Raw genomic sequence first — 19,391 nt, forward strand, 5'->3', positions numbered from 1 at the left:
GTCAAAAAGAACTTTTGCAAGAATATCATTAACAGGAAGGTTACCCATGATGACATCTGGTGAGTCCTCTGCCTGAGCTGCATTCACCATATTGACCTTGGCGAACTTGGGGTTATGCTTGACCACAGCTGTACTTGCCGATCTCATAGGAGGAGGAGGAGGAAGACGCCTCTGGTTGAAACACTTGTTGGCATAGTGACCCTTCTGTTGGCACTTGTTGCACGTGACCTCTGAAAGCGGACAGTGATACGGAGCACTCGATCTTGGAGCTTGAGACGAAGTCTTGTTCTGAAAGCCAGGGTTGGGTGGGTGGGAAGAACCACTGCCACCTTTGCTCTTCTGCTGATATGGCTGCCGGAACGGAGGAGGAGGAAGCCAATACTTCTGCTGCTTGGCCACTTGAGTAGAGGAAGAAGGAGTAACATCTCTGACTCGCTTCTTGGAAGCATCACACCTCAACTGAGCAGCCTCTTGCTTCAGTGCCATGTTGTAGAACTCATCGTATCTCAAGGGCTCAAAGAGAACAAGAGCTAGCTGAATATCTTCTCTGAGACCACCCCTGAACTGGTATATCATGCTCTTCTCATCAGGGACGTCCTGGTTAGCAAAGCGGGCGAGCTTCTGAAACAACTTGTTGTAGTCATAGACAGACAAAGAGCCTTGCTTCAGGTTGCGGAATTCCTCACGCTTGCTTTCAACCACGCTTTGGGGAATATGATGAGCTCGGAAATCTCGACGGAAATCATCCCAAGTGATAACACGTCCACCTCTGGAGTCCTTGTACTACTGGAACCATTCTGCAGCTTGATCTTTGAGTTGGAAGGAAGCAAACTTAACAAAGTCCTCAGTCCTGACGTTGCTGCACTCGAAATGCTTACACAGATCCACAAGCCAATCGTCAGCATCGGTTGCCTCAACACAATTGCTGAAAGTCTTTGGCCCGTTAGCAAGGAACTGGTTGAGTGTAGCAAAGTGATTCTGATTGCTGCCTTGATTCCCTTGGTTGCCTTGATTGCGCTCTTGAAGAATTTGCATGATCAACTGTGTGTTTGCATTGGTTGCGGCCATCACAGCTTGCCATGCCTCCGAAGGAGGTGGAGGTGGTGGCGGATCAGGATTCGGAGTCGTGCGCGTTGGAGGAGCCATCCTGAAGAGGTTGACCACCATTAGCACAATGATAGACAATATTGAAGCTGAATCCAACAGAATGAAAATTGCAACATATAGTCTTCACATCCGAACAAAATGAACGAATGCATTCCTCTTGAAATGGTCACATATCCATAAATTGAGAAGCCACGTAGACTTAAGGTAGAGAAATAAATCAACAAGGTACGGATCAAGAACGAATAATCGGTAAGAAATCCCAATCTGAAACCAATATCCGTGGAAGAAGAACTAGAGCTACAAGAATTCCCACCTATGAAACTCCCGAACCTTTCCGGTTATGCAGTCAGGTGTTGGGGATACAGGGGAAGCATAATATCTCACCCAAACTAGCAAATCCTACATCCAGCTGTATCCATCCTTCAACACATAACCAAGAAACCTTCGGAAACCACCTACCTCAACCTTCGAAAAGCATCCGTTACACAAGTTATGGCGATACTCCCGAACTCCCGTCCCAGTACTGGGTGGCGTCGAGGTTATCTCACCAACGAACTGCATAAAAGAGATTTTCGATGTCGGCGTACTAGACTCAGGTATTCCAGAACTGCAATGATAAAATTATGATGACAACACCTCAGAGCTCAACTCCCCAGGACACTTCCACTAAACCCCTGACAGGAGGCACCAAGACAATGTTCTCATCATAAAACCATCGGAACGATTCCAAGATACCCGCGTGATCCTAAATTTTTTTAGTGAAATTTGAGAAGAGAACAGTCAAAACTCTACGTCAGGATGCCTTACCAGAGCGATGAGGAGACTGGGAAGTAAAAAGAATTCCTAATCTCTCCGATATATAATTCCTAAATGACTCAAAGTATTTTCCTAGACACAACTCGGCCACTAAAAACGATCAAGCAATGGGGCTCCTAAGGTCGGGGAAGGCTCTGATTACCAACTTGTAACACCCTCGATGCGACTATATCTCCCACGTGTCGAGGCACGACTTAGAGGCATAATCGCTTTGAATGCATATGTCACAAATTAGGCAATCTTCACAACATCCCATGTAATATAAATAAATAAAGGGGAGATAACATAGTTGGCTTACACCCACAGCGTATCCCTTGAGCCCTTCAAAATTGCTCTTTAAGAACTCAAAACCACCGTGCGCTGGCCCCACAGTGGGCGCCATGTCACGGCAGATGTCCTAGTGAAAGGACTTAGTTGTGGATCCATGGCGACAAGGTTAACTTGAAGGGGTTAAATGGGACAAATGACACAGGGAGTTTATACTGGTTCGGCCCCTTGCGGTGAAGGTAAAGGCGTAATCCAGTTTGAGGTGGTATTGCTAGGGTTTAGATTACCAGGGAGAGAATACGCTTTGCCTGGCTTTCGATCTGTTGTTTCTTGCCCTAAGCCGCTGTCGGGTCATCCCCTTATATACATGGGTTGACGCCCTGCGGCCTACAGAGTCCCGGCCGGCTCATACAAACGTGTCCGGCTCGGTGACTTATCTTACATGCCTTACAATACAAGTCATACATACATGGCGGTTTACACTTACGGGCCTTAAGCCGCCTTCGAGCTTGGGCCCTTTAAGAAGCATATCTTATGAACCGCCATCTTCAATATACTCTTGGGCTTCAAGGAGATGAATGCTACGTCTTGAGCTTGCGTTGGTTTTCCCCGAAGAGGAAGGGATGATGCAGCAGAGCAGCGTAACTATTTCCCTCAGTTTTTGAGAACCAAGGTATCAATCCAGTAGGAGGCCACGCTCAAGTCCCTCGTACCTGCACAAAACGATAGCTACTCGCAACCAACGCGATTAGGGGTTGTCAATCCCTTCATGGTCACTTACGAGAGTGAGATCTGATAGATATAATATTTTTGGTATTTTTGGTATAAAGATGCAAAGTAAAAAGTAAAAGCAAGATTAAAGTGATGGAGATTGATATGATGAGAATAGACCCGGGGCCATAGGTTTAACTAGTGGATTCTCTCAAGAGCATAAGTATTCTACGGTGAGTGAACAAATTACTATTGAGCAATTGACAGAATTGAGCATAGTTATGAGAATATCTAGGCATGATCATATATATAGGCATCACGCCCATGACAAGTAGATCGAAATGATTCTGCATCTACTACTATTACTCCACTCATCGACCTCTATCCAGCATGCATCTAGAGTATTAAGTTAAAAACAGAGTAACGCCTTAAGCAAGATGACATGATGTAGAGAGATAAATTCATGCAATATGAAATAAACCCCATCTTGTTATCCTCGATGGAAACGATGCAATACGTGCCTTGCTGCCCCTTGTGTCACTGGGTAAGGACACCGCAAGATCGAACCCAAAGCTAAGCACTTCTCCCATGGCAAGAACTACCAATCTAGTTGGCCAAATCAAACGGATAATTCGAAGAGACTTGCAAAGATAACCAATCATACATAAAAGAATTCAGAGAAGATTCAAATATTATTCATAGATAGACTTCATCATAAACCCACAATTCATTGGTCTCAACAAACACAGCGCAAAAAGAAGATTACATCGAATAGATCTCCACAAGAGAGGGGGAGAACTTTGTATTGAGATTAAAAGAGAGAGAAGAAGCCATCTAGCTACTAACTATGGACCCGAAGGTCTGAGGTAAACTACTCACACTTCATCGGAGAGGCTATGATGATGTAGAAGCCCTCCGTGATGATGGCCCTCTTCCGGCGGAGCTCCGGAACAGGCCCCAAGATGGGATCTCGTGGATACAGAAAGTTGCGGCGGTGGAATTAGGTTTTTGGCTCCTCTTCTGATCGTTTGGGGGTACGTGTGTATATATAGCAGGAAGAAGTACGTCGAAGTAGCAACGAGGGGCCCACGAGGCAGGGGGTGCCCCCACCCTCGTGACCGCCTCTTTTGTTCCTTGGAGCAGGGTCCAAGTCTCCTGGATCACGTTCGGTGAGAAAATCACGTTCCGAAGATTTTATTCCGTTTGGACTCCGTTTGATATTCCGTTTCTTCAAAACACTGAAATAGGCAAAAAACAGCAATTCTGGGCTGGGCCTCCGGTTAATAGGTTAGTCCCAAAAATAATATAAAAGTGGAAAATAAAGCCCAATATAGTCCAAAACAGTAGATAATATAGCATGGAGCAATCAAAAATTATAGATACGTTGGAGACGTATCAGGCATCCCCAAGCTTAATTCCTGCTCGTCCTCGAGTAGGTAAATGATAAAAAGAGAATTTTTGATGCGGAGTGCTACTTGGCATAATTTCAATGAAAATCTTCTTAATTGTTGTATGAATATTCAGATTAGAAAGATTCAAGACAAAAGTTTATATTGACATAAAAAAATTAATACTTCAACCATACTAACAAAGCAATTATGTCTTCTCAAAATAACATGGCCAAAGAAAGTTATCCCTACAAAATCATATAGTCTGGCTATGCTCCATATTCACCACACAAAGAATTTAAATCATGCACAACCCCGATGACAAGCCAAGCAATTGTTTCATACTCTAACTTTTTCAATCTTCACGCAATACATGAGCGTGAGCACTATAGGTGGAATAGAATGGTGGTTGTGGAGAAGACAAAAAGGAGGGGAAGATAGTCTCACATCAACTAGGCATATCAACGGGCTATGGAGATGCCCATCAATAGATATCAATGTGAGAGAGTAGGGATTGCCATGCAACGGATGCACTAGAGCTATAAATTTATGAAAGCTCAACAAAAGAAACTAAGTGGGTGTGCATCCAACTTGCTTGCTCACGAAGACCTAGGGTAATTTGAGGAAGCCCATCATTGGAATATACAAGCCAAGTCCTATAATGTAAAATTCCCACTAGTATATGAAAGTGACAACATATGAGACTCTCTATATGAAGAACATGGTGCTACTTTGAAGCATAATATATGAGACTCGCTATATCATGGTGCTACTTTGAAGCACAAGTGTGGAAAAAGGATAGTAGCATTGTCCCTTTTTATTTTTTTTATTTTTTTTATTTGGCCTTTCTTTTATTTGGCCTCTCTCTTTTTTTATTTTGCCTTTCTCTTTTTTTGGGACAATGCTCTATTGAATGATGATCATCACACTTTTATTTATTTACAACTCAATGGTTACAACTCGATTCTAAAACAAAGTATGACTCTATATGGATGCCTCCGGCAGTGTACCGGGATATGCAATGAATCAAGAGTGACAAGTATGAAGAAATTATGAACTGTGGCTTTGCCACAAATACTATGTCAACTACATGATCATGCTAAGCAATATGACAATGATGAATGTGTCATGATGAAATAGATGGTGGAAAGTTGCATGGCAATATATCTCGGAATGGCTATGGAAATGCCATAATAGGTAGGTATGGTGGCTGTTTTGAGGAAGGTATATGGTAGGTGTATGATACCGGCGAAAGGTGCGCGGTATTAGAGAGGCTAGCAAAGGTGGAAGGGTGAGAGTGCGTATAATCCATGGACTCAACATTAGTCATAAAGAACTCATATACTTATTGCAAAAATCTAGAAGTTATCAAAGCAAAGTATTACGTGCATGCTCCTATGGGGATAGATTGGTAGGAAAAGACCATCGCTCGTCCCCAACCGCTACTCATAAGGAAGACAATCAATAAATAAATCATGCTCCGACTTCGTCACATAACGGTTCACCATACGTGCATGCTACGGGAATCACAAGCTTTAACACAAGTATTCTTTAAATTCACAACTACTTAACTAGCATGACTTTAATATTATCACCTCCATATCTCAAAACAATTATCATGCTTCAATCTTTTCTTAGTATTCAACACACTCAAAAGAAAGTTTCACAAATCTTGAATACCAAGCATATTATTAAGCAAATTACCATGCTATTAAGAGACTCTCAAAATAATTTAAGTGAAGCATGAGAGATCAATAGTTTCTTTAAAACAAATCCACCATCGTGCTCTAAAATATCTAAGTGAAGCACATAGAGCAAAATTACTTAGCTCAAAAGATATAAGTGAAGCACATAGAGCAAAACTACTACGCTCAAAAGATATAAGTGAAGCACATAGAGTATTCTATCAAATTTTAATTCATGTATGGCTCTCTCAAAAGGTGTGTAAAGCAAGGATGATTGTGGCATACTAAGACACAAAGACACAAATAATACAAGACGCTCCAAGCAAAACACATATCATGTTGGTGAATAAAAATATAGCTCCAAGTAAATTGCCGATGGAAGTGGACGAAAGAGGGGATGCCTTTCGGGGAATCCCCAAGCTTTGACTTTTTGGTGTCCTTGGATTATATTGGGGGTGCCATGGGCATCCCCAAGCTTAGGATCTTTCCACTCCTTGTTCCATGATCCATCAAAAGAATTCACCCAAAACTTGAAACTTCACAACACAAAACTCAAAATAGAAAACTCGTGAGCTCCGTTAGCGAAAGAAAACAAAAGACCACTTCAAGGTACTGTAATGAACTCATTCTTTATTCATATTGGTGTTAAACCTACTGTATTCCAACTTCTCTATGGATTATAAACTATTTTACTAGCCATAGATTCATCAAAATAAGCAAACAACACACGAAAAACAGAATCTGTCAAAAACAGAACAGTCTGTAGTAATCTGTAGCTAGCGCAAGATCTGGAACCCCAAAAATTCTAAAATAAAATGATGGACGTGAGGGATTTATCTATTAATCATATGAAAAAAAGAATTAACTAAATATCACTCTTCAAATAAAAATGACAGCAGTTCTCATGAGCGCTAAAGTTTCTGTTTTTTACAGCAAGTTCAACAAGACTTTCCCCAAGTCTTCCCAACGGTTCTACTTGGCACAAAAACTAATTAAACACAAAAAAAACAACAAAAACAGAGGCTAAATAATTTATTTATTACTAAGCAGGAGCAAAAGGAAAGGAATAAAAATAAAATTGGGTTGCCTCCCAACAAGCGCTATCGTTTAATGCCCCTAGCTAGGCATAAAAGCGAGGATAGATCTAGGTATTGCCATCTTTGGTAGGCAATCCATAAGTGGCTTTCATGATAGTTTCATATGGTAATTTTATTTTCTTTCTAGGAAAGTGTTCCATGCCCTTTTTTTATTGGAAATTGAAATCTAATATTCCCTTCCTTCATATCAATAATCGCACCAACCGTTCTAAGGAAAGGTCTACCAAGAATAATAGGGCAAGAAGGATTGCAATCTATATCAAGAACAATGAAATCTATGGGCACATAATTCCTATTTGCAATAATAAGAACATCATTAATCCTTACCATAGGTTTCTTAATAGTGGAATCCGCAAGATGCAAGTTTAGAGAGCAATCATCAAAATTACGGAAATCTAGCAAATCACACAAAGTCTTGGGAATAGTAGAGACACTAGCACCCAAATCACACAAAGCATAAAACTCATGATCTTTAATTTTAATTTTAATAGTTGGTTCCCACTCATCATAGAGTTTTCTAGGGATAGAAACTTTCAACTCAAGTTTTTCTTCATAAGATTGCATCAAGGCATCAACAATATGTTCAGTGAAGGCTTTATTTTGACTATAAGCATGTGGAGAATTTAGCACGGATTGCAACAAAGGAATACAATCAATTAAAGAGCAAATTTCATAATTAAATTCCTTGAAATCCAATATAGTGGGTTTAGCAACATCTAGATTTTTATTTCTTTCAATCCCACTTTCATCAATTTCATCATTAAGATCTAAATACTCTGAATTTTTAGAACGCCTTCTAGGTAAAGGAAGATCATATTTAGTTTCATCAAGATTCATATTGCAAAATAAAGATTTAATAGGAGACACATCAATAACTTTTATATCTTCATCTTGATTTTCATAGGTATTGGAAGAACACGCTTTAATAAAGGCATCTTTGGAAGCACGCATCCTAGCGGTTCTTTCCTTGCACTCATTAATGGAAAGTCTCATGGCTTTGAGAGACTCATTGATACCATGCTTAGGAGGAATAGATCTAAGCTTTAAAGAATCAACCTCAAGAGAAATTCTATCAACGTTTCTAGCCAAATCATCAACTTTAAGCAATTTCTCCTCAAGCAAAGCATTAAAATTCTTTTGTGAATTCATAAATTCTTTAACACTATTCTCAAATTCAGAGGGCATTTTATAATTTCCATAAGAGTTGTTGTAGGAATTACCATAATTATTAGAAGGATTACTAGGATATGGCCTAGGATTAAAATTCCCTCTATAAGCGTTGTTACCAAAATTATTCCTACCAACAAAATTCACATCCATATATTCATTATTATTCTCAATCAAAGTAGACAAATGCATCTCATTAGGATCAGAAGAAACACTCTTAGTAGCAAATAATTTCATAAGTTCATCCATCTTTCCACTCAACACATTGATTTCTTCTATCGCATGCACTTTTTTATTAGAAGATCTTTCAGTATGCCATTGAGAATAATTAACCATAATATTATCTAGGAGTTTAGTAGCATCTCCTAAAGTGATTTCCATAAAAGTGCCTCCCGCGGCCGAATCTAAAAGATTTCTAGAAGCAAAATTCAATCCGGCATAAAAATTTTGTATGATCATCCACAAATTCAAATCATGAGTAGGGCAATTACGTATCATTAATTTCATTCTCTCCCAAGATTGTGCAACATGTTCATGATCAAGTTGTTTAAATTTCATAATATCGTTTCTAAGAGAGATGATCTTAGCGGGAGGAAAATACTTAGAGATAAAAGCATCTTTGCACTTGTTCCATGAATCAATACTATTCTTAGGCAAAGACGAAAACCAAGCTTTAGCACGATCTCTAAGTGAAAAAGGAAATAGCTTCAATTTAACGACATCATTATTGACGTCTTTTTTCTTTTGCATATCACATAAATCAACGAAGCTATTCAGATGAGTAGCGACATCTTCACTAGGAAGGCCGACGAATTGATCTTTCATAACAAGATTCAACAAAGCAGTATTAATGTAACAAGATTCAGCATCGGTAAGATGAGCAATCGGAGTGCTAAGGAAATCATTATTATAGGTATTGGTGAAGTCACACAATTTGGTAGTATCTTGAGCCATCGCGACAAACAAGCAATCTAACACACGAGCAAACAAAAAGGCAAGCGGGCAAAAAGAGGCAAATAGAGAGGGAGGATAGAGAGAGAGAGTGAGAGGGCAAATAAAATGGCAAGGGTGAATTGGGGGAGAGGAAAACGAGAGGCAAATGGCAAATAATGTAATGCGAGAGATAGGGATTGTGATGGGTACTTGGTATGTTGACTTTTTGCGTAGACTCCCCGGCAATGGCGCCAGAAATCCTTCTTGCTACGTCTTGAGCTTGCGTTGGTTTTCCCCGAAGAGGAAGGGATGATGCAGCAGAGTAGCGTAAGTATTTCCCTCAGTTTTTGAGAACCAAGGTATCAATCCAGTAGGAGGCCACGCTCAAGTCCCTCGTACCTGCACAAAACGATAGCTACTCGCAACCAACGCGATTAGGGGTTGTCAATCCCTTCATGGTCACTTACGAGAGTGAGATCTGATAGATATAATATTTTTGGTATTTTTGGTATAAAGATGCAAAGTAAAAAGTAAAAGCAAGATTAAAGTGATGGAGATTGATATGATGAGAATAGACCCGGGGGCCATAGGTTTCACTAGTGGCTTCTCTCAAGAGCATAAGTATTCTATGGTGGGTGAACAAATTACTGTTGAGCAATTGACAGAATTGAGCATAGTTATGAGAATATCTAGGCATGATCATGTATATAGGCATCACGTCCGTGACAAGTAGATCGAAACGATCCTGCATCTACTACTATTACTCCACTCATCGACCGCTATCCAGCATGCATCTAGAGTATTAAGTTAAAAACAGAGTAACGCCTTAAGCAAGATGACATGATGTAGAGAGATAAATTTATGCAATATGAAATAAACCCCATCTTGTTATCCTCGATGGCAACGATGCAATACGTGCCTTGCTGCCCCTTCTGTCACTGGGTAAGGACACCGCAAGATCGAACCCAAAACTAAGCACTTCTCCCATGGCAAGAACTACCAATCTAGTTGGCCAAACCAAACGGATAATTCAAAGAGACTTGCAAAGATAACCAATCATACATAAAAGAATTCAGAGAAGATTCAAATATTATTCATAGATAGACTTCATCATAAACCCACAATTCATCGGTCTCAACAAACACACCGCAAAAAGAAGATTACATCGAATAGATCTCCACAAGAGAGGGGGAGAACTTTGTATTGACATTCAAAGAGAGAGAGGAAGCCATCTAGCTACTAACTATGGATCCGAAGGTCTGAGGTAAACTACTCACACTTCATCGGAGAGGCTATGATGATGTAGAAGCCCTCCGTGATGACGGCCCTCTTCCGGCAGAGCTTCGGAACAGGCCCCAAGATGGGATCTCGTGGATACAGAAAGTTGCGGCGGTGGAATTAGGTTTTTGGCTCCTCTTCTGATCGTTTGGGGGTATGTGTGTATATATAGGAGGAAGAAGTACGCCGGAGGAGCAACGAGGGGCCCACGAGGCAGGGGGCGCGCTCTAGGGGGGGCGCCCCCCACCCTCGTGACCGCCTCTTTTGTTCCTTGGAGCAGGGTCCAAGTCTCCTGGATCACGTTCGGTGAGAAAATCACGTTCCCGAAGATTTTTTTCTGTTTGGATTCCGTTTGATATTCTGTTTCTTCGAAACACTGAAATAGGCAATAAACAGCAATTCTGGGCTAGGCCTCCGGTTAATAGGTTAGTCCCGAAAATAATATAAAAGTGGAAAATAAAGCCCAATATAGTCCAAAACAGTAGATAATATAGCATGGAGCAATAAAAAATTATAGATACGTTGGAGACGTATCAATGAACCACCATTGGGATAACCCGGCCCCTCCTGGGCGGGTTATATCCAATAGCCATATCCCCAACACACCCCGAGTATGTTGATTTCAATAGTGATAAGATGATTTGCTATGTTATGATGATTTACTTGTTGACAACTCTAGTGGTGAAAACTGTGATGAACTTGCTACTAATCATGCTAATCAAGATGAAATGAATGACGATGATAAGAAGGAGATTGAGCGTCTAACTAAAGAACTAAACACTCTTAAGTTAGCTCATGAAACTATCTTGGAAGACCATCAAGAGCTTTTAAAGACTCATGAGAAGCTATGCTTTGAAAATCTTAACCTTGAGAAAGAGCATGCGTTCTTAAAAGCAATCAATGATGATCTTCGCAAGAAAAGTTCTTCTTACATTGTCAAGCGTTTACTCTTGTCTACTTACATGCCACAAGTAAAATCTAGCAACAAGAATAAGAAAGATTCTTCTTCTAGTAGTAACAATAATCATGTTAAATCCAATGTTGTTGCCTCTAGTAATACTCTTGATTCCACTAATGATTCTCTTAGCCAAGTTACACTTGAGCAAGAAAATAGCTTATTGAAGGGAATTACAGAGAAAGGTGTTTACAAGAGCCTTGCCGGAAGTAAGCAATTTGAGGAAATTGTACGCCAGCAAGGAAGGCACCGGAGAAATCAAGGTGTTAGTTTTGAACGAAAGTTCAATGCCAATGGAGTTGAGTGGGAAGAAGATCAATACCCCAAGACGAAGTTTGTTCCTCAACAAGAGAAGTATGATCCTACTTTGAAGGGGGACAAAAGCTCAAGATGATCTTCCACCACAAGACCACAAGCAAAAAGGCAAGGACAAGCTTCAAGAGGAGATTGATGCATTTGAAGAAGCTCCCAAGGCCTTGGTCAAGTGGGTTCCCAAGACTACATCAAGTTCTACTTTATCAAGTACGACTACAACTCCAAGGATTCCCATCAAGTTGATGTGGATCCCGAAGAAGAAGAACTAGAGAGCTCTTGAGGGTGACTCCGCCAACATACTTCACTCATATCATTTTGGCGAGAACAAGTGCAAAAAGCTTCCACATCTTGCACTAGTTCAAGGAGTCACAAACCCTCTTGTTGGTAAGACAAGGGACAAGGTAACCTAATGCTTTCATGGACATCATCTTGTGTGAAGTTCACTCTATGTCTATGGATATCCTTGTTTATTCCTTGTGGGGCTAACCCATCTAGGTATTGAAAGTGCAACTCACTCTAATGGATTGGTCCAAATAATCTACATCAACATTGAGCATCCACATCCTCAACATCTACATGAAGTCATCATCGACAAAACCCAAGGTTAGTTCATCCCTCTTAGGGGGGATATCACATCTAGGGGGAGCTTTACTCTAAGAATTGAGCTAAAGCAACTCTAATGGTGTGAACACAACAATGCTTTATGTAAAAGGGGTAACCCCACTTGTGCTTAAACAATGAGTATGGCCTATGATCAAATGTTCTCATTTGACTCCTAAGCCAATATACTCATATATAGATGACCTAGTCATCGCAAATTGCTTGATAGATGCTAGAGTGTTTGTGCATGCTTTGTCACATATTTCATTTGCCATTTTATTGTGTGAGCATGTTGGTTGCATATTTTTCTCATTCGAGGACATCCATTTGTTGCCTTGATTGTTTGGCTCTTCTTCTTTTGCCAAATGGATGGACAAGAATGCCTAAGAACCTCCTCTAGCTATCTATGCTTTTCTCGTCTCAAACTCTATTCATGCTAAATCACAAAGTTTGATCAAGTCAGATTCGAACACTCTGTGTGAGGAGCACTCGGAGTCACCGATTCGTCATAGACTTAAACTTCCAAAACCTCTCTGTGCATTTCGGTCTAACCGATTCATCCTTTTCGGCTTGACCGAGTTCACTGAGTTGACCTAGGTTTTCAATCTCGGTGCAACCGATTAGTACTTTTTGGTCTCACCGAGTTGCAGTAGCCGCTTGCGATTCGGCATCTGGGTGCCATCGAGTTGTTCCACTCGGTCACACCGACGGGGTCAGGATATAAATACCGATGGGACAAATTTTGGAAATTCCTCCAAAACCTCTCAGCCCGCGCGTGTCCTGCTCTGCCGCCTCGGGTCTCCGAATCGTCCTCTCGTCGCCAGCGACCACCCGCCGCTGGTGTCCGTCGCCATCAACGGATTTCAACACCGCCGTTGGTGCCATAGCAAACTCACCGCCAAGTTAGGGTATGAGTTCGACCCCTTTGTGCTGTTCTTTTCTCCGATTCTTAGCACAAAGCAAATGCCATGTTTCTTACCACGTGTTAAATCTTCCTGTCCAGTGAAAACATCCTTTAGATTATATTTGATTTGAAAATTGAGGGTTAGGTTTCCGCCGAACTCATCTCGGACTGACCAAGTTGTGGAAATCGGTCTCACCGATTTGGCTTAGGCCATTGCACTTGCATGTTTTGGTCTGACCGAAACAGGTAAATCGGTGTGACCGAGCTCAACTCTCTGTGAAACCCTAGCAATGTCGGAGTCACTAAACCATGTCTTGGTCTGACCGATTTCACTAGTTTAGACTCCAAAAGTTGCTTTGGTGTCACTGAGTTTAACAAATCGGTAGCTCCGAAATGCTTCCGTGGAAAACTAAAACTAGGTTTTTGACTCATTTGTTTTGCAAAACCTCTGCACTTTGTGATGCTCATCCACTCTATCTCATATAGAACTATTCACAGGGTCAGCTATCAGTTTGCTTTGCCAGAATGTCAGATCAGAGTGATAGCCAGAATAAGTCTGAAGAGCAGATGAACCTGAGTGAGGGCACTAGTCCCTCACGCAGTTATGATGAGGGTAGCGGGAGCACCCCAAGAAACTTGCCCAAAGGAGCTACAAGGACAAGGAAGAAGAGAAATTCTGACTCGGAAGATGAAGATTATCTGGCTGCTGAGGAGGAAGTGAGCTCCAAGAAGAAGGTGCTGAAAAAGGAATATGCTGCTACTGCTGCTGCAACTAAGCCAGGACTGAACAAGAAGGCACCTGCTAAGAGAGTTCCCATGTCAAAGGCCAGAGCCTCCACTCTTGAGACTTCCAAGTCAACTAAAGAGGCTGTCGGTGAAGGCAAGAAGAGGAAAGAAAGGGTCAAGAAGACTGTGGCCAAAGTCATTGGGAGATCATCTATGATGGCAGTTCCGACTGGGGAAGAAGAAGAAGAAGCCCATGTGCTTAGAAAGCTCAAGCCCAAGATCCCTGATCATGATGACACCTATCCAGTGGCTGAAAACATGAACATCAGAAAAGATCCAGGTCTCAGATTGTGGAGACAATCTGATTCATATGCTGTGAGGAGAAGGACTACTATGGATTACAGGTTCCACACCAAAGAGCAGCAGGATCTATTATATACTTAAAATGATAGAAAAGTAACGGTGGAGATTAACCAGTCTAATGTTATGGTATTTCAATGGTTGAGATACATCAGCTCAAGAGTTCTTTTTTTTGCAACCTATCGGCTCAAGAGTCTTTTCTTTCTTTCTTTATGGACAATCAGCTCAAGAGTCTACATGTATGGAGATGCATAGATACATCGTCTCAAGAGTGCATGTATGGGGATGCATATATTTGTTTTGGCCAGTATATAATCACATAGACTCCATAGACGTGTACGAGACATACTGGAGGGATTTTCCTTTCTTGAGGACAACATACAACTGAGATTGATCTGGCGTACAAGATATGCATACATTGAATTGACCTCCGATATAGGACTACCGTGCACGGGACTGACACCTTCCACTATGAAAAAGCATACGCTAACAATACATGCATGTGGTCGACAATCAAACCATTGATAAGAGAAAAATCCATGAAGCTTTTTTTTTACAGCGAAAAAAAAATCCATGAAGCTGCCGCCAGCCATGCATCCACAAATACACGATGGCAGAACGGTCAAACGGCGGCAACGCCTGGCATATCGGATGACACGGGTAGACACTTAGAAAAACAAAAGCTCGACAACAAATGTCGGAAGGCATGGCGCATCAACTTGCATGCAGTGGACGCCTGATGCATGGATTATCGAAGGCATGAAGAAAATTATATATGCTGCTTTATTCATAATTTTGACAAGTTAGATTGAATAACTAAATTGCTACAACAGCTTATTTCCACACACACACACATATGCACATATAGGCGGCAGCACAGGAAACGCACATGCATGTCATTTGCATGCACGTACCAAATGTACGTAACATCCAACTCAAAAAAACATGGACCTAACATCGAAAACTTGCATGCAAGATCACTGAACTAACTAATGCCTACTCGGCATAGCAAACACGACTTTTTTTTTGCCGAGAATAGCAAACATGACAAGAGCCAAGCAAAGTTTTTTCTGTACATATACATCCTTCAGGTCATGCAGCCATGAAGGATTTTGACACGAATGCGTTGTAGCAAAATTGCCTCATAGTAGTACCCTAACAAGTTGTGAAAAATCCCTCGCAAAAAAAACAAGTTGTGAAAATAATTTTTTTAATACACCATATTGACAGTATCTTTTTGTGTGAGAATATATTGATATGATTTATATCACCATGTGTCATACTCCCTCTGTAAAGAAATATAAGATCATATACATCACTAAAATGATCGAAACGATCTTAGATTTCTTTACAAAGGGAATACTTTGCAATTCAAATTTGAGTTAAACTTGAGATGGTTGAGGTTACATCTATCTGATTATACTATGCAAGTCCGTAATAGCCATTACAATTTACTCCCTCATATTCCCTAAAAGCCACCATTCTGTATATACGTAGAGTCAAACTTTGAAAATTTTGACTACTCATTAACATATATAAAACATAGATTATTCACGAGCCTTTGGAATTTTAAATAATAGCCATCACTAATCTCTCTTCTATTGTCTCTCCAAAATAATAGGCATCAACGTAGCCTACTCAACCGACAAAATGTACGTGTACCAATATATGTATCTTTAATCTTGCAACAAAATATTTCATTTTCGTTCATCAATTCTTTATCCATGAAATACATCTTTAGTATTTATAGAGGTTTTTTCTACGTTAACATTTTTATATACTTGAGAACGGAATGAGAGAAAATAACACAGATCCTATTTTTGTTATATATTTTTTTGCGACTGATAGGCTGTACCATGCAATCACCCATCAATTCCACTTGAAAAGAATTTCAAATCTATTGAATCTGCCCTCACCTCTCTCATACTACAGACTTCTAGAAGACATGATCCACAACTCTAATCCCTCTATTATATTGAATATTCCCCGATTCCCAATCTCTAGCTCTATGAAAAAGTGGTTGTGTCATGGAGATTTTAACCACTTTACTAAATCATGAGCATGGTTGTGTCATGGAGATTATACCCATCAATTTCTTATCTATGATGAAATTTAGCTAATGCGAGATGGGGACAATACGAGGGGTTATCATACCTATGCATGCTCCGCTGAATCCATTTGGCAATAGGGGCCGGCGCTGACGCTGCAAGCAGCTTGCAACAGCGCATCCGCTGGTCCTACCCTTTTTTTTTAGAGAAATGTGTTGGTGCTGCCTCAGACAATCTGGGGAGAAGAGCTGCACTTGAGGCCCTAGAGATCCGCACGGTTGGCCCGTTTACAATATTCGGGCTTCAAAAGCTATACGGTGAAAGCGCAATTCATATTTTGGTCCAATCTAGGAGCTAAGTACGCATGAAACACAACTTTGTATAATTGTATGTTCTGTTTTATTTGTTCTATAAAAAATAATACTTACACACCCTGAAATAAACTCACAACTACAGTAAAAAATATCTTTAGAGCATGATTTTAAATCACCTGTGAAAATGGACCCTATTGCACCGCTATCGTCATTCAGAAACCGCCACACTACTTTAGTGCCTCACAAAATCATGCGAATTGCACATATATGCGTAGACTTTCGGTGCAAGTTTCAACACAAGTAAATCCTTTATCCCGCAATTTTAGTCGGTGATTTAGAGTAAAAATAACAGACCGACATAGGAAAAGATTTGATAACAAATCTCTTTTAGTTTGCTAAAATATCACACCACAATGTTAAGCACCTGATTTAAGACAATTGTCAAAGTAAAAATATCACAAGTAAAATTCTAGCCGCGCAAATGCGCAGGTAGCCCCGCTAGTTTCTATGAGACTATCTTGCTTGATAAGAAGCCCATTGTCTGTGATATGAAGTGGGTGGATTGGAAATATATTGACATCAACGAAGATCACTTCCGAGGAGTGCATGCAAGTTTCAGATCTTGTGGAATAGACACTTTTGTGGGTCAGAAACTCACCAAGTGGAATGATGAGCTCATAATGCAATTCTACTCCACAACACACTTCTATCCTGATGGAAGGATTGTATGGATGTCTGAACGTACTAGGTACCACTCTACAATTGATGAATGGGCCAAATTGATCAATGCCCCTGAAGAGCAAGAGGATGACATAGATGTATATGCAAATAAGAAGAAGGATCACAACTCCATGGCAAATATGTACAAGGAAATTCCTGACAAAGCCTTGGAAACTCACAAGATGGGCTCTGTCTACTATTTGCTGTCTGGTTTGACCACTATCAACACTATCTTAAGGCATACTCTATTGCCCAAGTCAGGAGACCATAGAATGATCAGAGGCCATTCTATTAACTTGCTGCAGTTGTTTGATATGCCCCAAAAGTTCAAAGTCATGAGTCTGATTGTTGAGACAATCAAGAGGACAGCTGCAGATCAAAAGAGGTCATGTGGGTATGCTCCACACATCCAGGTGCTCATCAACTCCAAGATGGGCATAGACACATATCTATTGGAGAAGGACCAAATTCCCTCGAGGCCAGATTTTCAGGATGACACGGTTGTCATGAATGCTGAAGATCCCACATCTGTAGAGGCTCAACAAAAGAGAGAGAAAGCAAAGGCTGAGGAAGCTGCAAAGATGCCAAGTGCTGAAGAAGCATCTCAAGTGTTTCTCAAAACTAAGCAAGATCAACTTGGATATCTGATTCAAGCCACCTTTAGGATTGAGAAGGGCTTGGCCACCCTGACTCAGAACCAAGAGAACCTGGAGAGGATCATTGAGACTAAATTTTATGATCTTGATTTGAAGGTGACATAGATGCAGACAGCAGTTGAGCAGCTCCAGGAAGAAGCTGAGGAGAGGAAAGGATAGGCTACCACAGATGTCTTTCAGAGAGTGCCAAGAGGGTAGAGATCTGTTGCAATGCCCATGGCTGACATAAGAGTAACTACATCAGCACCTGCAGCCACAACATCAATGCCACCTCTAGTTGCCACTCCACCAGCTCCAACAACTTCAACAGATGCATTCATCCTTGGAGTCCTCTCAACGCCTCCTCCCGAAGATCAAGCCTAGAGAGACGCATATCATTATGCATTTTTCGAGCTTTTCGGTAACTTGTTGCCAAAGGGGGAGAAAATGTATAGATCATAGGCTGAGAGAGAGAGAGAGAGCTTTGCTACCTTTTGCCTTCTTTTCCATTTGGTTGATACTCATTTGTGTGCTTGCTTGATACTTTATGTCTATGTGTGTGAGATACTTGTATGATCATGTTCTTGATCATATCCTACATCAATGCTTGTGCTTGAATGATGTTATTATCTATCTCTCATATATCATCACTCACTTTGCCTTGGTGATGAGTGCATATTTTTACTCTCTATCATTTTGAGCGCTCCACCAACATGTATGTGACATGGAAGAGTAACCCATGATCCTAATCGATTGTGCATTTGCATTCAAAAGAAAATTTTAAATAATGCACAATTTAGGGGGAGCTCTTGCTTATCACCTACTTCTCAAAGCGATGATGTATTTCAATCTTATTATCATTTGTTGAAGCTTTGACCTGTATGTTTTCATCAATTACCAAAAAGGGGGAGATTGAAAGTGCAACTATCCCTGAGTGGTTTTGGTAATTCCTAACAACATATAGCTCATTGAATTAATGCTCTTTCAAGATAATCATTTCAGAAAGTTCAATAATTGGCATGGCATGGACTAGGAATGTGGACCCCTCAAATTGCTAAGGACACATATTGGCAAAAGCTCAAGACTCTACATTTTCATTTTAGTGATCCAAGATTACATTGAGTCCAAAGGAAAAGCCAATACTATTAAAAGGGGATGAGGTGTTGCTTAATGGCCTGCTTGCTCAAAATGCTTAGTGATATGCTCCAAAAACCCTCAACCACTTCCTCATATACACATATGTCCCAAACCAAAAGTCAAACTCGGCCCCACCGATTTGATCTATCCGGCGCCACCGAGTTCATTTGACATAGCCGTAGCCAGAAACCCTAATAAGTTCGGTCTCACCGATAGGGACCTCAGTCT

The sequence above is a fragment of the Triticum urartu genome, chromosome 1A (genome assembly GCF_056163025.1).
Source record: "Triticum urartu cultivar PI428250 chromosome 1A, HENAU_Tu73, whole genome shotgun sequence".
NCBI lineage: Eukaryota > Viridiplantae > Streptophyta > Magnoliopsida > Poales > Poaceae > Triticum > Triticum urartu.